Here is a 10,273-nt window from a genome sequence, read left to right on the forward strand (position 1 = left end):
TCTGTGATTTGCCAGTTTTGTATCATAAACTGGATTCACATGAGGTGAGTTGTGCAAATAACTAAGAGAAGCATTTGTGACTTGACTGTGGAAATCTGTGAAAACTTACTCATGGAGGCATCAAGGAAGAAGAAGAAGAATGAGTCCAATTCACATCGGATTTGCTCCTCTCCAAGTAATATAAATAATCGATCTCTACTACAATTATCTTTCTTCACATTCCTCTCACAAGCTTTTTATCAATACTCACAGGTAACTTCAAGAAAACCATGTTCTTAGAATATCACTGCTTAACCAAATCACACTTTAGTTATATTTGTGACCTATAACTAGGAAAGTAGAGAAGATTTATTATAAAATTCCCTAGGAAATTCACAATGTATCATTTCCTTACTTTCAGTGGAACTTAAATTATAAAAGAATTATCTCTTAGCCATGTACTTGAATAAATACAAGAAACTGGTGGATGTTTAGGGTTGGCAATGTGGGTGAATCATTCAATCTATGTCTATTATCTGTCTATCTATCTGTCTATTGTCTATGTATCTATGCAGGTGATGGGGTGTAGATACAGATATATAGATATCCCATCAGTTCTGTTCCCATAAGGAAACATGAGGAATACAATTATCAACTTTGCACTTTACAGCTGTAGAACCCAAAGTTGTTACTCACATCATTTAGGATGCATGTATCATGCTGATCTTCTATGACAAGCCTTATTCTAGTTCTTTGGATAATGAAAAACAAACAAACAAACAAACAGAATTTTATCCATTTCTTAATTTCACAAATGGAGACAAAATGCTGAATAGAATCACATTAACATGTACTTAAAAAGACATGCAAAGTGAAGGAGAAATAGAGGTTTTGTTAGTATAATCAGAAAATACATTTCTGAGAAGATTATGTACATAATGCCAAAAGTAAGAATGAAATGAACATACAAAGGAGCAGAAAATGCAAAAGAAAGTCTCCAAAGTCTAAAATAGCTTGGCTAGAATGGCTGAAAATGTCACCATTATGACTAGTGAAGAAAACTGGATGGTGAATAGAGACTTTAAAAAAAAAAAACCTGAGACCCTTACTATATGAATGCATTGCAAATGGATATACTCCCATCAGCTTGTGCTCTTATGTTCCCTCTCCCCCACTCCACCCAGGGCTGCTGTCTCCCTGCCTGTTTCCATGGATTCTGAGTCCTGAAGGGAAGCTGCCTGCAGCCTAAGATGGGGAGTTGGCACTTGATGGAATGCAAAAAGCTGGACTCGTGGCTTTTTGAGATCTTATGATTTCCAAGTAGACATAAAATATGGAACCAGGTGTGTGAGAAAGAGGATAATGTTCCTGTTAGTGAGCTTTGTGACAGCTTCCAGTATGTGAAGAAACAGGAACTACAGTTTCCCTGAGATATCCTCTAAGAGTTTCTCACCCTGTATGAGTGGAGAAAGTGCTGAACACCTGGGCTTAAAGGGGCTATTTTCACTTAGAATTCTTTCTCTTTGCCTTTTCAGAACTGCCTAAATGAATTTAGAGTTTTCTGTCTGACACATCTAAGAAAGAGAACTCCAGACATGAAATAGACCCTTTCACATCTAGAGACCCTACTTTTTATATTGTTTCATGCAGAAAGCTAGATTGAACTATTCTTTATTCTTCTAATATCTTTAAGCATCTTAGGATTTACATGAGAGCTATTTCCCCCGCTAAACACACACTGTGTCTTTGAAGCAGCCTATTTCATGAGGGTAGACGTTTGTAAAGTGCTATGTTTGACAACAGAAAACAGGGTTTGTGGAGTTCAGGAAAAGTTTACAAACTCCAACATTTGTGGTTTTTTTTTTTTTTTTTTTGTCTATTTTAAGTAAGCACTGAAATAAACAGTTTAAGAAAGATAAATTATAAATCCTTACATTTATGTAGGGGTGTTCATGAGTCAAGGGAGAGTGCTGCAACAGGGATATAACCCCACATGGAGACAGGTCCTGGGAGCCCCTGTCGAAGATGAACATAACTGTGGGGGAAAACTGTGAAGGAGGTTTCCCAGGGAGATTAAAAAGGGGGCTAGGACTTAAAGAGAAAGACACACACATACTCACAGGAAATGGAACAAAAGGATGTCAGCTTTTTGCCTACCCGCTAGGAAAAATGCTACGAGGTCAGTTAGTAAGGGTTTTACCAGAGTATGGACCTGGAGGTTCAGGGGTGAGGAGAGATGACCAGCCAAGAAGAAGTCCTTGATCACCTGATAAGCCTGTTTATATTGGAGTAGGCTTTACCTTCAGGTTCAGGTAAGCTCTAGAGATAGAAAGCTGATTGATTTGAACTCAGTTGTCTAGCCCAAAATGAGGGCAGCATGCCTGAGTAGAGGGGGCTGTTGCTGAGGGTTGAGACTACATTAGAAACTGAATTCCAGTTCTACTGAAGCAGGTGGTATAATATCTCTTTTGGCTTCTACTTTGGATCCTCCAGAAGCTGACTACATGTATAAGGAAAGAAATGCCTGGCTCTTATTTCTCCCTCAACAAGACTAAAACATAAAAATAATTCTAATTAACAAACAGGGAACCAAATCTTTCTTTAAGTATGTCCAAAGTTCTGCATATATTGCAACAGGGAGGGATAGAGGAAGGGAAGGAAGAGAAAAAGGGAAGAGAGAGAGAGGAGGTGAAATGCAACAGAAACTGAGCTTCCTCACTTCGCAGTCCTGCAAAGATAGCATCTTCCCCCACCCTTTCTGTCCAGCAAATGGTTATACTATGCTTTTTATATTTATTCTGTTTTAATTTTTTAAACCTGCTAGGAAGCGGTAGCTACAATAATATCCTGAGCCCAATTCCAGAGACATCTGTCCACTTCTGCACAGCACTAAGATGCTCCAGAAACATTTGGAATGCAGCACTGAGGCCAGGTGTCCAGAGTTCATAGACTAGGTCCCAAGCCAGGGGAGCTCAGCCATCTCCGCTTCCTGCTCCCCCAGCTGTGTGCACCTGAACATAGAGTCTTCCCCTCTCTATCTTTCCATGAAGGTAGGTATGGGAGCTGGAGACTATAGGGCACTCCTGATCCACTATAAAGAAGTGGAATTATATGCCACATGTCCACCCGGGGCCTCTTTCTCTATAAGAGAAATAATAAGAACCAAGGGGTATAGGGAATATAACTCCCAGAGTAATTCAGATGTGATAAAATGTTAAGGTCATGTATAGAAAGATCATAGAGATGGGCTGGAGTAAATATTTGTGTGTGTGTGTGTGTGTGTGTGTGTGTGTGTGTGTGTGTGTGTGTGTGTGTGTGTTTTCCTATGACTTTAGGCAGTATTGGCAAATTAAGCATCAAACTAGGAGTTCTGAATGCACTGTTTTCACACTGAGGTTTTTTTTTTTTTTTTTTTTTTTTTTGGCTTTGTTTTGTTTTGTTTTTTGAGGTAGGGTCTCATTGTAGCCCAAGCTGACCTGGAACTCACTATATAGTCTCAGAGTGGCCTCATACCTTCTTTGAAATTGGGTAGAATGCTGAATTGATAGCAAGATAAAGCCAAATTGGGAGATATGTTTAAAATTTTTATATTTAATTATTATGTGTTTTATGTTTCTATCACTTTTTACATTACTGAAACATAATGATGGCTACATACACACATATATGTATATATATTTGACAAATATCTTTTAAAGGAAGTAATTAGACAATAATACAGAAATGATACTAGGCAATGGAGAAAATAAACATGCAATGAAGTTAAAAGGAAGGAGATTTTGCTGAGTCATTTTGCCAGGAAAGAATTCAATCACTACATTATGTGGGCTTTATCATTTCTGCAGTAATATAGTTCATCAAATAAATCTTCATTAAAGATTCAAAGTGAACTGAAAATCACAATCTGAACGTTCATTAGGTGTCTTTATCCCTAGCACCTAGCATGCTTAACTGCACTTTACATCCTTTAAACATTTATCAATTGTGATAACTACACGTTGAGCCATTTAATTTGAAAAATGATTGTATAGAGAATAACTGTAGATTTATTTGCTCAGTTTGCATCTATTGGTCTTATCCCTGTGTGCATTATAATTTATTTGAGGCACAGATTATTCTTAAACAGACATTGAAATTACAGAAGCAGAATAGAAGTGGGTTTCCAGATTCTTTGCCACATAGTGGTTCGAATCATTTTTTTCTGACCTAAATAAACCATGTATACATGTTTCTTTATCCATTCCACAACTCTTTTCTCAGTAAACTTCCTCACGTGTACTTTCCTTTCTTTTGGGCCTGCTTTATTCATAAGTGCACCACCAGCCTTGGAGCAGCAGTTCTTGGCTGCATATACTTTCTCCAGTACACTTTTCTTCAAATGCCATATGCTTTCTGTCACTGCTCATTTTCCCTGCATGCTTTGCTCATGAGCATTTTTTCCGACTCTTAAACATCATCATTCTACAATATATCATATATGTCCTTCTAACATGTAGAAGGCTCACTGACTTTTCAAAACAGATTGTTGTGTTTAAATATATATCTGTAGTTGGCTATTGTAGATCATTTGTGACAGATGGGTTTCTCAGAGTTCTTCCCCCTCTATGGTTGGCCTTATGGCCACAATTTATCTCTTTTATTTATTTTTATTTAGTCATTCTATTTCAAGCTCTTGTTGTATACTAGTCATTATTCATGTCTTTAGTGCCAGGACACATTTTTTAAATTTCACATTCTTGTTTAAAACAAGACACATGTCTAAAATAATTTAAATTGTGATTTTTGCAATACCAAATTTAGACATTTGACACTCATGTCTCCATTTGTATTCATACCCCACTTTCAGGGGACCAGACACCTACGTGCAGATTCCAGGTCTCATGTGTTTCTCCTGCGGCTTTGTGTAGTGTGTGGCAGTTCTCATTTGGAGAAGTGTTATCTAAGGCACAGCAACTGACCATGTCTCACTCTTACAAACCTGTTTGTATATTTCTTTTTAAAAATATTTAATGTTTTTCAATTTTGTATCTTACCAGTCTGTGCTCAGGTGGCATGCATAAATCTACACAGTGGATTCCCTTTATGTATTATCTGTTAAGGAGGGAGGAAAGAAATACCATGGTGATACCTCAGCTTTGAATTTGGAAGCCAGGCTACTTTATGGCTGTATTTATTGATAGGCTTTTTATTTTTTTTTCCTGCTATCTTACTTATTTTTCTCCTCTTTTAATTTTAACTATCTCACCAGTTATATCTATGCAGGAAATGTCTTTTTATAACAGCTACGATAGTGAGTGTGCCGTATTGTGAAGAGATGGACTACATGTACTTGTGCAAAACTACATATCTGCAATGTTAAGCCTAGTAGAACAGAGAGCTCCCACTGAAGCATAGTGACGTGGATCCCTTGGGTAGATAATGACAGATTTACTTCTAGCCCAAAATGAGTGCACATCGGAAATCGTCTCGTTCCCATTGATTCACTGTCCTCTGACATTGACTAATTGACCAAAGAACATAGAACTCTTTGAGAGCATATTATTAGTCATTCTCTAATAGAACAGAATTTAATATTTTCCTGTTTTGAGGATTTCATAAATCAGTTTTTGCAAAACAAGATACAAGCTGGGCATGGTGGTACACGCCTTCATTCCTAGCACTTGGGAAGCAGAGGTAGAAGGATTGCCCTGCGTTCGAGGCCACCATGAGACTACATAACAAATTTCAGGTCATCCTGGGCTTGAATGAGACCCTACCTCAAAATAAAATCACAAAAAATAAACAACAACAACAAAAAAAACCCAACAAGACGAATCAAAGGAATTGTCTTTAGTCTGTTAACTCCAGGAAAGAGCATAGTCTGTGAATGGATGACAATGAATCTTCTGGTAGAATTATACAATGATCATTCTTTCCTCCATGGCCTGTGTTGGTCATGAAACAGTCTGCACGTGTCCTGTCAACACAGATTCTTGTTCCTGTTACTCTACTGCAACATCACTGACCTCTTAGGCCCAACTAGAACTCGTGATCACACTAATACTTCAACCTACTGAGGGTTGAGCTTATGGATGTGAACACCATGTCAGTTACTGTATCATTACCGTGAAAAAATACCTCACACAAAGCAATCCACAGAAGGGAGCGTTTTCAAGGGGACAGTTTTATAGAAGGAAAGCAAAATTGACACGAACTGGAACATAAATGGTTACATGGTTTTCACAATCAGGAAGCATATTAAAAACAGCCAGTGGTGACTGGTTACAAAATGTCAAAGCCTGAGCCCAGTAACCCATTTCCTGCAGCAAGGCCACACCTCCTAAGGATTCTATAACTTCCACCAGCTGGGGATTAAATATTCAAATACAATAGCCTATGGATGACATTTTTACTTTTGAACCACAGCAGCCACAATGACAAGCTTTGTGACATTGCTTTAGATTGAAATGATATTTAAATGTTATATTGTTATTTTTGTCAATATAGAACAATACACACACACACACACACATATATGTATATATGTATGTATCTATCACATAGATACATACATACATACATAATGGTTAATAAATGTTGTTTACATGCTCTGATACACCTTAGTGTATGGACTTATTGTCCAAATAATTGATTTTGTCTTAATTGTAACTTTGTCTTTAAATGCGTTTTAAAGTGCATGCCAGTTTTACTCAGATGCTAGTACTTTCAATACAGTTAAGGAGTAACTGGAAATTCATTAGAATTTTATTGCACCTACTCTAGAAAGACTTTTCTCTTAATTTAAGAACTCCCAAGAAAAACTTCTTGAAATACCAGATCTTCTTGGAAAATAAAATGATACCATTTCTGGAAGGAGAACCTGAGTAAATATATATGTTATGATATGAAATATAGTCAAGAAACAAAATATAGAAGGACTATAATAAACAAGACTCTTTGAAGATAATAAGCATTTCTACCTGAGCAAATACATTTAAATTAATCAATAATTTTTCACAAATTTCTTTACTAACAAGCATAGATATGTGCACAGATACAGAAATTAGGTACATACATATTTACAAATAGAACATGTACACATGTATGCATATATATTCATAAAATTTAACATTACATATATTGTCTGTACATCATACAAATCAGTAGCCTAGATAATTCTTTACTTACTGCATTAAAAATAGAAGCTAAGAAGTAATTCAGGTATTTTACATGCTATTTCTCCTAAAGAAATTCAGCATTCATAATTATTAAAAGCATGAAATAATTTATCAGGAAAACCATAGAATTATAAAATTTATAGATTTGCATAAATGAAATATATATTTGATCTTGGAAATTAGTTTGATACTATATCAAAACATAATGTAAATATACTGAAAGACAAAAGGAAGATTTTTAATACTATAGAAATCAAAATATAAAACAGGCTTCCATGAATGCCTTGATATTGAGAAAGCAAGCCTAACAATGGCACCAACTTGACTGTATTCACTGAGTTCAAAACGAATTGATAAAAAAAATTAAGGAAAAAAAATATTTTTTTTAGTTAAAGGAAAAACTAATTCCATAACTGGTCAATGGATGCCATATCATGATAGCATTCCTGCTAGCCACTTTGCTTTCCTTCTGAAATCTGGGTCAACAAGCAAAATGGTTTCCTATATGAAACGTTAATCAATAAGCAATCTTTTTTTATTCTGATTGAAGGATTGTAAAAGGCTTTTCAGAAAAAGTTTTGCTATAATAATTACAAATTAACAGCATATGCCAAAATGATCAACATTCAAATAATTTAGTTACCTGTAAAACACACTTTAGTGACATATATTGAAATTTTTATTATAGCTAATTTGCTAGTTACAATGCTCCCATCCTATCTCATTATTATTAGCAAATTGTATTTCAAAGTTTATTTAGGAGTAGATTAATGAGATTTCCAAAATGTCTTTCTACTTTAAAAAAAATGAAATACTTAAGGCAGCATCTTTAATTTATTGCAAGTTTTTTATTATCTACTGTATGAGAGGTTATAAATGTAAATAATATTAAAACTATGTTTTAGAGAATAAACATTGAAAGATAACTTACTCGTCTGCTTTCTAGTCCACACCAGAGACACAAACTCTTCAAATATTATTAAGGTGACAGTTACACCACAGTTTAAAAAATATACTTTAAGATTCATCAGGATAGAGAATTTCTATTCTACTTGACTACTTAAAATCGTTTCTGTGTATAGTGTATGCATTTTGTGTGTGCACAGATATGTGCAATTGAATGTAGATATGAAAAGGAAAGCCCAGTTGCCATTTCAAGAATGCTGTCCACACATTTTTTGTTCCTTGTTTTGTTTTTAAGATGACGTCTTTACTCTCTTGTATCTTGTCACTTAGGTGAGACTGGCCAGCCAGCATGGCTCAGAGATGCTCCTGTGTCTTCCATCCCCAAGTTGGGAATGCAATATTTCATCAAGCACTTTTTCAACTGAGCTCTCTAGCCAGCCAACTACTTCAAATCATAAAGACTGTTACTTCAATTCATATTCTAGCTGATTGGTATTTCAGAATCTGTTTTAGAAATCACACATATTTTGCATTCCAGAATCATCAACTAAAAGTATTCTGAGAAATTTTATGAATAATATCTGTGTGTCCTGCCTTCTTCTCTTGAAAGTTGAGAAGTAACATTTGTTGTAAAAGGATTTTTTGGTTTGCATTAATTATAAATTGTGTACAAATGCTCAGAGCTAAATTTTGAGTTTAATAGGTAGAGGTTTTTATTTTCAAAGATTGTTTTATTTTTAATGATGGGAAACACACACACACACACACACACACCTAAAACCGAAGCTTCTGGAAGAACCACTTGTTCTTGCCCATCTTGTATCTCTCCTTAAACTTTACCTTGGCCTCCCGTCTGGCCTTATGTTTCAGAGCTGGGTCTTTGAAGACATCTTTGTTGACAACAGTTTTGTCCAAGGGGATATCCACAGAGTATCTTGTGGGAATGAGGTGATTATAATTATAAACCTTTACAAAAGACTTGATCTTTGACCTTTTGGCAGTTTTCTTCTTGCCCATGGCAGCTGTCACTTTGTGTGGGTAGCGGTCAATTCCAGCTACCAGAGCATGGCTGTAGGGATGGTCAAAGGTGCCATCATCAATATTCTTCATGATGACGGCTTTGCAACCGGAGTAGCGGGCCAGCCAGGAACAGCACCACTTTCCCTGGGTTCATGAACTTCCCCATTTCCACAGCCAGCGGCGGGCACACAGCAGGAAGGAAGGAAGAAAGGGCACTTCCTTTTTTTTTTTAAATCACTTCATGTAGTAAGTTTTTTCTCCTTTTATTAAGAACAAGGTTGGATCTATAGTGAATTGAAATGTCTTTTTAATATAGCATCAATCTTAATTTTTATATACTTTATAAATAACTGTGGCTAATGATCCAAACAAATACTTTTTGGAGCTAGTGAGCTGGCTCAGAGGGTAAAGTGCACTTCATGCAAGTACTTGGACCTGAGTCTAGATCCCAGCACTCACAAAAAAAGCTAGGCATGTTAACATGTCATGTAATCACAGAACTGGTGAGATAGAAGTAATTATATGACTAGATCCTATTGGCTAATGAGTCTAGCTGAATTAGCATTTCAATGAGAGTTTCAATGAGAGACATTGTTCTGAACAATAAGATAGTCATTGATGAAGATACCATGAATGCATGCAGACATGTGTGCATGTGCTCTGTAAACACACATATAAACACAGACACACACCTGTATATCACATACATATATACACACAAAACTGAGTATTTGGTAATTGTTGATATTTTTTTTCCTACTGGCCTAATGTGACTGGAATATATGTATGGTGTTTATGGATATTATATACTTTAGTTTCTGATGTGTCTTTTCTTCAACCAAGATTTAGTTACATTATTTTTATAAAGAATTTCTAAACTATTTCCAATAAGTTACATAATATAGAAAGCTATGTTTATTTATTTATAGAGAGGAGTTTTATAATATTCAATCAAAATGCTAATTTGGGTCAACAGAAAGTATATCCTGAGAAGTGAAAATCAGCAGGAAAATCTATCAATATTCTCTAGTATTTTTTTCTATGTCTATCCTAAGTTACATGATATCTGTAACCTCAAATGTAACATATTTTGCTGAAAGAAATGGCCTTACAAACTGATATGGACTTGATTTTGATCTTTGGTTAAAATTTCAAGTCATCCCTCACTTCTTCATCCATGGACAATTTGGCTCATATTATTTATTGAGTTT

The 10,273-nt window shown here is 35.5% G+C and overlaps 1 pseudogene; it reads right to left on the reverse strand.

The window, feature by feature from the left end:
* Positions 1-8,809: 8,809 nt before the first annotated feature.
* Positions 8,810-9,228, reverse strand: LOC101598645 (annotated as a pseudogene).
* Between the last annotated feature and the right edge of the window lie 1,045 nt (positions 9,229-10,273).

Source organism: Jaculus jaculus, chromosome 13, assembly GCF_020740685.1.
Source record: "Jaculus jaculus isolate mJacJac1 chromosome 13, mJacJac1.mat.Y.cur, whole genome shotgun sequence".
Taxonomy (NCBI): domain Eukaryota; kingdom Metazoa; phylum Chordata; class Mammalia; order Rodentia; family Dipodidae; genus Jaculus; species Jaculus jaculus.